Source organism: Equus quagga, chromosome 19 (genome assembly GCF_021613505.1).
Source record: "Equus quagga isolate Etosha38 chromosome 19, UCLA_HA_Equagga_1.0, whole genome shotgun sequence".
In the NCBI taxonomy this organism is placed as follows: Eukaryota; Metazoa; Chordata; class Mammalia; order Perissodactyla; family Equidae; genus Equus; species Equus quagga.
This window is the reverse complement of record NC_060285.1, coordinates 29,179,878-29,191,156: the sequence shown is the minus strand read 5'-3', so window position 1 is coordinate 29,191,156 and position 11,279 is coordinate 29,179,878.

The window sequence follows — 11,279 nt, the reverse complement described above, 5'->3', positions numbered from 1 at the left end:
CTTTGGTCAAATAGATATGATGTTATCACTTGTAATTCTAGTTACTATCTGAAAACATATGCTGCAAAAATACCCAAATTTTCTTGTCAATTGCATTATAATGAACCCTCATCTGATGCTTACTTGTTGCCTTTTTTAAAGTCTTTTGTTATTTACAGGCAGTTCCTGTTTTACTCTGATGCTTTTCCAAATGTGTCTCATCTTCAAAGAGATTAATGGAAAAGACTTTGACAAGTACCCTGGAATATAAAGTTCTCATAACTTTGAGATCATAACACTGAACTGGGTAAAATATTCTAAAACTAGAATTGAAAACTGATTGGTTTGATGTTTTGTTTTCCAGATGTCAAGGACTCCTTTTTTTCCTTTCCTTTAAGCTATCTATAACTTGTAGCAATTTGGTAAAGTGTATCTTTACAACAAAGGTTGAAGCATTTATCTTTTTCTTCCTACCTGATCCCTCCAGAATTTAGAAAATCTTGTTTTCTTTTCATGATAATATATCTATTTGCATAAATTCAGTGACAATTTGTTTTCCTTATAACAGGGCACCATTGGAAATATTGGGTATATTACCAAGGCAGTAATGACTCCTTAGTTCACACTATTAGCCATTTCACTAGGATTTCAGATGCCATTGTCTGTTTAAATTTTTCCGCAGGCCTGTTTTATAGAGTCAGGGTGCTAACCCTGCCTAAACTCATTTCTTGCTTTAATTTAACCCAACATTGGGAGAAGAACACAAGATAGTTTGAATATTTTTGTGAAAAATTCTGTGGGGCTGCCAATGTAAGCTGATCCATTTGTAAACTTCTCAATCTACCCACATATTTAGGCAACCTCTCAGCATGTAACAAGATAATATATGAACCTTGATTAGATAAGGCTAACTCCTCTATGCCAGTGAATGAGTCTGTAGATAGCCCCACCTATATGGGATCCTTATGTACACCCCCTGGTTACACCTTCATATATGCAAATTTTGGTAATGGCCCTTTAAGCTTAGGTAACATATTGCCTTGACAGCTGGAGAAGACAAGGACAGCGTGTCTGTATTCACTCTCCATTCTCTGTACATAACCAAACAGAGACCTCTCATTGGCCCATTCCATTAAAGGACTACAACTACCTTAAATAAGAACTTCCAGGAGGCATGTGTGACTCTGGGTTTGCCTCTGTGGGAAGAGCTTTCTTTCCGTGGATTGGAGTAAGTATCAATGAAGAAATGATCAGAAATCTTTCCCTAACATTAGAAAAGTTGGCTGGCTCCACAGCCAAAGCAGTTTCAGCTTGGAGACAATCGCTTGACTCGTGGGCTAAAATAGTTTTGGATAATCGTTTAGCCCTTGGTTATCTACTTGCTGAGCAAGGAGGTGTCTGTGTGATAACAAACTCCTCTGGTTGCAGATGGATAAATGCCTCTGGAAGAGTAGAGACCCAATTACATAAGCTTAGAGAGCAGGCACATTGGCTACGACAAATTTCACTTGAAAATCCACTCTTTTTTGACTTATTCAGCTGGTTACCTTCAAGTCTAGTCTTCTGGTTTAGAACCATCATGCAAACTGGGTTTGTTAGGTTGTTTTTAATTTAGCCTGTATACTTGTAGTTGAGTTCTGTACTTGTTGCTTGTTGAACCTTTGTAAAAATGATGTGCCTAATAAGATGATGCTAGCTCAGCACTTTGAGATGATTCCCAATGCTTATGGCCTTGACAAACTATAGACTTTGGATAAGAAATACCTGAGAGTTCTTCCTAGTACCCTTCCTCCTTACTCATAGGTGACCTCAAGTGGTTTCCAGTCTGTGCACTTTCCCTCCAATGTGGGTCACAACACCCAGGAGTGGTCCTTCTTGGCACCAAGGGACAAAGGCTACTGAATTCAGAAGATATGATTCTTGATCAGAAACCCTTTCAGAGAAAGATCTCCATCAAAGTGTGAAATTAACAAAAGAAACCTCAACTAAATTGGAATTGGGAAGGCCTGTCAGGGGAGTTCTCAAGTCCTATCATATATCATCAACTACTCCAAACAGGAAGAGATGTATGCTGGCAGCCTCACAAGGAAGGTGTTTTGTGCTTTTCTCTTTCCACCTGGCAACATCCCAGCCAAGGAAAGACTGCAGCAGCCCAGCCAATGAGAAGCCTCTTTACATTAGACTCCCAGTTTCTTCCAATGGACTTTTTGTTTATTGCAGTATCTCCTAACTCCCCCTTTTCCTCTATAAAAGTAAGGCCCTTCCTTTGTCTCTCCGGATTTTGCCAAAGGCCCACCAAATTCTGCATATCCCAAATTGCAGTTCTTTTGGTTATTCCTGAAAAAACTTGTTTTTCATGTAAAACAACTGACCAATTTACTTTTTAAGTTGACATAACTTATACGGTAGGTGCCTTTATTATTATTCCCCATTTTAACCTTAAAGTGATAAACTGATATGCTTAATGTCTCAGAGCTTGTAAACACCAAAACAAAGACTATCACAGGTCAGATGGACCACAAGCTTGTACTCTTAATGGTTGCTCTTTACTGCCTCAGAAGCTGAATCAGGCTTCCATATGGGCTGCTTGGACCCTGGGCACATCCTCCCTCAGTTCTGAGTCCTGAGCCTGTGCTAGCCTCACAGTGCATCCAGGGATCCCCATCTCCAAGCAAGAATGGCCCTGTTCTGACCCATTTGTGTAGCAAAGATGTGTACCTCCATGCATGGTGGAAATTGTCTTAATCAACTCAGCCCAATACCATAGACCGCATGGCTTATAAACCACAGAAATGTTTTTATCACAGTTCTGGGGGCTGAAAGCCTGAGATCAGGAAGCCAGCACAGTCAGCTTCTAGCAAGGGCCCACTTTCAGTTTGCAGATGGCCAACTTCTCATTGTATCTTCACATGGCAGAAAGCAGAGCAAAGCAAGATCTCTTGAAACTCTTATAAGGGTACCAATCGAGTTCATGGGGACTCCATCCTCAAGAACTCATCTAATGCTAATTACCTCCCAAAGACCCCACTTGCTAATACCATTGTGGGGTAGAGCTTCAACATAATTTTAGGGTGTCACAAACATTAAGTCTATAACAATGATGGAATGGATAAATAGGAGAATGAGGGAGTAAGGGAGTAAAGGGGTAGAAGGGATGCCAATAAGAATATGGAGGAGGAAAAGAGATCTTTTTCTTTCCCAACTGTGTTAGCAATTCAACTCCTTCTCCCTTAGCTAACGGTTTAAGCCCAGGTTGAATCTCATTTGTCTATCAAAATCCTTTTCTCTCTCCTTCCATTCTGAATGACAACCTTGATGGATAGAGTATTCTTGGTTGTAGGTTTTTTCCTTTTAGGACTTTAAATATGTCATGCTATTCTCTTCTCACCTGTAGGGTTTTGGCTGAGAAGTCTGCTGATAGCCTTATGGGCTTTCCTTTGGCAAGACAGGAAACAACAAGTGTTGGAGAGAATGTGGAGAGAAGGGAACCCTCATACACTGCTGGTGGCAGAGCAAACTGGTGCAGCCACTATGGAAAGCAGTATAGAGTATCCTCAGAAAATTAAGAATAGATCTACCATATGATCCAGCTGTCCCACTGCTGGGTATTTATCTAAAGAACCTGAAAACACAAATGCATAAAGACACATGCACCACTATGTTCATTGCAGCGTTATTCACAATAGCCATGCCTTGGAAGCAACCTCGGTGCCCATCAAGGGAAGAATGGACAAAGAAGATGTGGTATATATACACAATGGAATACTACTTAGCCATAAGAAATGATGAAATCTGGCCATTTGTGACAACATGGATGGACCTTGAGGGTATTATGCTAAGTAAAATAAGTCAGAGGGAGAAAGTCAAATACAGTATGATCTCACTGATAAGTAGAAGATAAAAACAATGACAAACAAACACATAGCAACTGAGATTGGATTGGTGGTTACCATAGGGGAAGGGGGGAGGGCAAAAGGGGTGATTAGGTTCACATGTGAGGTGATGGACTATAATTAGTTTTTGGGTGGTGTACATGATGTAATCTACACAGAATTCAAAATATATTACGATGTACATCTGAAAGCTATATAATGTTATAATCCAATGCTACTGCATTAAAATTTAAAAAAAGACTTAGAAGATAAAATAATAAAAATCTTTAAAATTAAGAAAAAACCCATTTAAATTACCTACTCCTTGTCTCTTTTTCTTATCAGAATATAAACCAATTGCATTGTTAGCTGCAAAACAACAATGAGATTATATCAGTGAATACATTTGTCATCCAAAAGCTACCATATAAAGGCAAAGTGGCATTGCTATTGTTATTGTTATTATTGCTACTGAAAGAAAACTCAGAGAATGGATATAAACTGATGACTGTTAATTAAACTTATTCTGATAATCATTTCACAATATATATATTTTGTGAATGCCAAATCATTATGTTGCATACCTTAAACTTATATAATGTTATATGTCAAATTATATCTCAATAAAACTGGAAAAAATAAAATAAATGTTTGCCCATGTGAAAAAAAAAAATACCTTCAAATCAGTTTGCTATTTGCAAGAGTCAGAAAGGACCAAGGTCAAGGAGCTCCAGCAACTTACAAAAAGACTGTGTTTACATTATTAACTGATTCCCAACTGTTTCCAGCTAGGGCCTGAGGCATGCTTTCTGAGAAAGGAGTTTAAAAATCTATACAAGATGGGGCTGGCCGCATGGCCTAGTGGTTAAGTTAAGTTCAGTGCACTCCACTTCAGTGGCCCGGGATCATTTCCCAGGCACAGACCTACCACTCATAAGTGGTCATGCAGGGGAAGCCACCCACATAAGAATAGAGGAAGATTAGCACAGGTGTTAGCTCAGGGTGAAACTTCATCGGGAGAAAAAAAAGTAGACACAAGATATCTGAAGAAAATGTAGGCTTTGAGAATGTGACAGCAACTTTTAAACCTGGGCTAAATGGGACAGCCCAATCTCAAGAAGAGTTTTCTTCACTAACTTTCCCTTTCAGAATCTACTCACTCTATGGTCACTTATCTCAGGTCAATAGATCTCTAATATGTTTATCAGTGAGAGTTACTGAAGCTGGGAAGAAATAGCTGAGAGAAAATCCATCCATCAATCCAGATGGTATGAGAAGGATCTTAACCAAAATAACAGCATCCAGAAACATCTGGTCTCACAAACCTTGTTTATCGTTCCTTAGGCCTCAGTAGAAGCTTTGTGATTTGTAGGTGGCCTGGTATTTCTTACAGTATTCCAGATGTTTCTCCTGAAGTCAAGGACAGCCACAGGAAATTTGTTTAACATTATAATTTTTAATCATGAACGGGTACACAATACTTTTGACTTTCATTTCCTCTCAGAACCTTCTCAAATATTATCTTTTCATTCATTGTTAAAGTTTAAGAAATAACGTCTGACATCCCACAGTTATTTGCTACAGGGAAGAAAATAGACATTTAAAAAAATTTTCTCCAGACCTTGCATGGCTTCTGTCATATTCTTAGTCCTCCATAAATGTGTGAATTAAAGGAAGAAAAGAATGAACAAATTAATTAAAATTTTATCTCTTTTGAGCATGTTAAGTTTACAAGAGGATACCCCCCACACATACATACACACATAATTTGTTTTGTGAAAAGAGGGGAAAAAAGTAAATTATTTCAAGAGAAATGTTTTATATTTTTTGTCTATCAATGCCAGATAAAGTGACTATATGAATTCTTTATAAACTAGTGATTATTATGTTATTATATAATTGTATACACTAGGATCCCATGAAATAATGACCTTAGCTGTGGAATTTATATGTATTTCCATGGTTTTGTAGTTAAATGTGTTGGTACAGCATCTGAGGCCCACGGCGGTCTCCTATGAGACCTCGTGCAGTCTCAGAAATATGCTTTCTTTATGGTACAGGACTGTTTATTCATAACTGTCAAACCACCAGCAAGTTATCAACCGACATTCAAGGCAGGCACAAAGCTGTACTTTTGTTAATGTGAGCTCTTGAGGGAAACAGAAACTAGACTGTTTTTATACAATTTTAAACTTGTAAGAGAAAACAAGGATATTTTTCAAAAACAATGAAATCCTTTCTCCTCAAGAGGATTTTCTTTCTTGGTGTTGTTCAAGCAAGGACTGTTTTGGAAATGCTGACATGATCTTAGCAAAGGCATCCAGAGGGAAACATATAATATGTTTATTTATCTTAGAAACCACAAGAACATTGCAAAGGCCAGAACTGGCCCTGTAAAATGTGTTGCTAACATGTACAGCGTGATTGCTTAGTTTGGATAAAGTCAAGTCATTTCTGCACAGATAAAGAAGGACAATCTATATTCTGGCATCTCACAAATTAATGTCTACAACCCAACCCTCTCCCCTGAGCTCCAGACTCCTAGATCCAAAGTCTCCTGGATATCTCCACATGGAAATTGAATAGACATCTCAAAATGAACAAATCCCAAACCAAACTTCTGGTTTCCACCCTCTCCACCTCAACCTCCTCACAGTCTTTCCCATCTCTGTCAGCGGTGACTTCACCCTCTCAGTGGCTCAGGCCAAAACTCTTGGAGTCACCTCTGTCTCTACTCTTTTTCTGTCACACCCCATTTGATCTCTCAGCCATGTGTGTCCTCTGTTTCTTTAAAACACTTCCATGTTGGGACCACTTCTCTGCTGCTATCCAGGTCAAAACCATCATCATCTCTTGCTTGATTATTGCAATAGCATCCTAAATATCCTTCCTAGGTCCGTCCCTGTCCCTCTACAGTCTATGCAGCCAGAGGTATCCTTTCATAGACTGTTGAACCAAGTCTTTCCTCTGCTGAGAACCCTTCAGCAGCTTCCTGTCTTGATCAGAGAAAGGGATAGTCTTTAAAATTTCCTAAAAATCCCTACGGGATTTATATTCCCATTACCTCTCTGATCTCATGTCATATCTGACCTCTCCTTGCTCACTTTACTTGGTTCACATTTGACCTCTTTGCTGTTCCTGGAATCTACCATGCATCTTCCTAACTTGTCTCTTTTTTTTGGCTTGCTTCCTTCCATCCTTCTTTTCTCTGCTCAAATGTCACTTTATCTAAAGACCTTTCTCTGTCCATCCTATGTAAAATAACAATTCCCACCCTCTCACCTTCCTTATTCCCGGTCCTGCTTTACTTTACTCGTTTTATTTATTATGCCCTCAGAATGTCTCCTCTCTGTGTAATGTCCACTGCAGGAGGGCAAGACATTGTTCACTGCTCTATCTCAGCCACTGGGAGAGAGTCAGCCACACAGTTGGTCCTTAACAAATATGTATTGGATAAATGAGATAATATGCGCGAGTAGACATATCAGGCCTAGACAGAAAGGTTGAGTTATTTTGATATTTCGAGTATGTTTTAAAATTGATTTGTGTTCTTAAGTTTGATTGTGGTGGCCTGGAAGCATTATTTAGCCCTCGCAGTCCCTATTGGAATAAGGAGGCTGGGGTAAAATTCTCCTGATGATCCACGGCTAGCAGGTTGTTGGGAGTTGTACTCAGGCAACGTCCCATCTAGGCCTTTGTTGGTTATCTTACAGTCGGGGGACATATGGACTTTCTCTTACTTCAAAATTATTTAACTCCGTTTGGAGGTGATGTTACATTCCTGGATGTTTATGTTTGTATTTGATTTTAATAAGTTTAGTGTCATCTCTCTCTTGACTTTTCTTTGTTTTCCCCTGTTATACTTTGTAATGTGAAATTGACAGTCTGTCACAGACCTGTGACTCGAAGGAACTGTGACAGATGGTGCACTAGAATCCGTAAATAGATCCACTAAAAGAAATGCTTTAGCAATAAGTGTGGGGATTAAAGAATGAGCAGCCAAGTCAAGAATGAAATGGCTGTAGTCTCCATTCAGCAAACTGTAATACGTGTGCTGCAGGAGATCAGAGTCTGAAGAGTGAGGAAGACTTGTGAAGAGTGAGGAAGACTTGTAAAGAGTTCTGCATGGTTAAGGGGCAGTCTTGGAACAAGCCTTCCGGAACTTTGGATGAATGGGAAATTGTTGTATATAATGCTTTTAGTTTACTCGAGGGATTAGGCGTTTCTTTGCTTGCATGGAAGATAAGGCAATGAGCTCCTGCATCTGCAGTTGCAATAAACTGTGGAAGGAAGGAGTTCCTTGGGATAAGATTATGGAGAAGGAGGAAGAAAAAAAGAAAAGAAAGATAGTGGTGATAATTCAGTAAAATGAGTGAACCAGAAGGAAACAGAGACCCAGTCACGCCTGATTTATGTGATGAAATGACATAGTAACTTTCATTGCCAGATCAAAATCATTAAAGAGGAATGCATTCAAAGAATATAAATACTGTGTTCTGGAAAATTAGGGTCACTTGACTATGGTAAGATGACTGCTCTTAAGACAGAAAGTTGTCTAGTCTAGGCTAGCATGAATGTATGGAGGGGTTTACCCAACCACAAAGGGTCAGAGGCTAATTCACACTTTCTGAGCACTTACGTAAACCACACACAATGAAAGTGTTAATAAAAATAAGAACAAAATATAAATAAGAATTGTTATAAAGATAAAAAGAAAGTAAGCATTAATGATTGAGTTGTATCCCCTCAAAAGTTATGTTCAAGATCTAACCTCTAGTACCTGTGATCGTAACTTTTTTCCTTTTTTTTTGAGGAAGATTAGCCCTGAGCTAACATCCATGTCCATCCTCCTCTACTTTATATGTGGGACACAAGCCGCAACAAGGCTTGATAAGCAGTGTGTAGGTCCGTGCTCGGGATCTGAACTGGCGAACCCCAGGCCATCGAAGCAGAGTGCGCGAACTTAACCGCTGCACCACCAGGTTGGCCCCCTGAGTGTAACATGTTTTGAAATGGGCTCTTTGCAGAGGTAATCAAGTTAAGATAAGGTCATACTGAATTTGAGTGGGGTCTAATCCAATGTAACCGGTGTCCTTATGAAAAGAGAAGAAGAGACAGGCATGCAAGAGAAGTCCATGTGGAGATAGAGGGAGGGATTAGCTAGCCCGCCACAAACCAAGGAACACCTGGAGCCACCCAGAAGCTGGAAGCAGCAAGGAGGAGTTATCCCCTAGGGCCTTCAGAGGGAGCATGGCCCTGCCAACACCTTGATCTCGGACTTTTAGCTTCCACCACTGTGAGGGAATAAATTTCTTCCATTTGAAGGCACTCAGTTTGTGGTACTTTGTTATAGCAGCCCTAGCGCACTAATACAGTGGGGTTTCTCACAGGGGCCAACCAGTGGGAGACAAGAGACAGACATGGGCCAATAGGAAATGAGAGGATTCTATGGCTTTGTCCCTCAAAGTATGGACCAAACAGCAGCAACATTCCTGGGAGCTTATGTGAAATGCACGATCTCAGATCGCACCTTAGACCTGGGAGACCATTTCCCTTGGGATGATTGCAGCTCAACTGTGTGGCCTGGGGATTAACAGCAATAGCAGCCAACATATTTGAGCCCTTTTCATGTGCTGGGCTCTGATCTGAGTTACACCCTATGTTTACCCACTTAATTCACATAACAAACTATAAGCTTGATACATAGGGTGTAACTCAGATCAGACTGACCTTAACTGGATCAGCACACACTAGGGTTATAATTCAGACTCTGCATTTTCTATATCTCAATTTCATCATTTGTGCAATGGGCAGCACACACTAGGGTTATAATTCAGACTCTGCATTTACTATATCTCAATTTCATCATTTGTGCAATGGGAAGAGTATATTCTTATGGGATTTTTGTGATAAGTAAAGATATGGTCCAAAAAGAGCCTAGCACAGAAACTGGCAATTTGTATGCACTTAATAAACTCCAGAAATAAACATCTGTTGTTGCTGTTGTTGTTTTCATCTTTCTACCAGGAGATACTTCATGTCTATAATATATTCAGTGCTAGTTTATTGAATGAATGAATGGCATATGCTGAATCAATAAATAGCTTCTCCCAGTCAGTGCCTGATACAAGGCTATGAATAGATATCACTAACGTGATCATTTCATGAGAGTCCAGCATGTAATTAAATAGCTCATACAAAGCTTTATACATTTCAGACCATAACTGGCGTACGGGACAACATCACTTTAACTGCAGCAACTCAGAGCTCTCTCCTCCATTTTTCATAATTTCTCAAATGTTATTTTTGTTTTCTGTTGTTTACATATAATACATAATTAACTGCCTGTTAATATTGAGAATATAAGTTTTCTGTTTTTGCTTTGATTTTTAACACTAACCTTATTTCTTTAGATAAGTGAGCTCTGCTATAGTCATAGCCATTATAAACATACCCTGGTGTTTCATAATGGAAAACCAGATTCAGCTAATCATTTGACAAAGTTTCATCAAAATATTTTTTATTTATTGGCACCTCTGATCTAAAATAATTGGAGTGCTGAAAAAGTGCCTGGGATGACATATAATGTGGCTAGAAAGCTGATCTGTGCTGCTGTGACTTGTTCAATAATCCTACACACATAATTATAGCCCTGGGCTAGCTATTCTCCAGGTGCCCTGACCAGATCCATTTTCCTCCCTTCTCTGCCCTGCCCCGGGAGGAGGCTTCATCTCTCTCGTTTTCTTGATAATTGTCTTCCCGTTAAGTTTGATCAGTGGGAGGATATGAAATAGCAGGGAATCTGAAGTAGAAGGAGAGAAACGTAGATACCCTGCTTCACTATCTCACTTCCGGTAGAAGTTGCATCCCTCCAGGAACGTGGCTCCCTGAGCAGTTAAATCCTACAGTCTTCCTCTAACTTGGCTCCAGAAACTCAATTTCTTCCCCTGTCCATTTAGCCATATGAATGGAAATGGCTTCCCAGCATTGCCCATCTCTGGGCTCCTCACCAGCCCTTGTTTGATGCAGTAAAGTCTGTGTACACTCTATAATAGTCCTTTCATTAAATTATCTTGAATGCTCTGGGGTCAATTCGGATTCCTCCAGACTCTGACTTGTACAAACACTAAAGGAGAAAGCTCTGGTGCCAGATATTTACCAGGTATTTAACTACAAGAAAGTTATTTCATTTCTCCCAACCTCAGTTTACTTTTCTGCAAAGTGAGAATAATAATAGTATTTACTCATTTACTCTATAGGGTTGTAGAATTGGTATATAACAATTAGAGAGAATCTCATGACTTTTTCTGGAAATTTTGTGTTAATATCCTTTTGTGTTCTGAGTGGGTAAATATTGGGGGGGATTCACGTTTTGCAACCATAAGGGCAGCCAACCTGAAATGTAATGAAGGAAGACAAAGCTGAAAG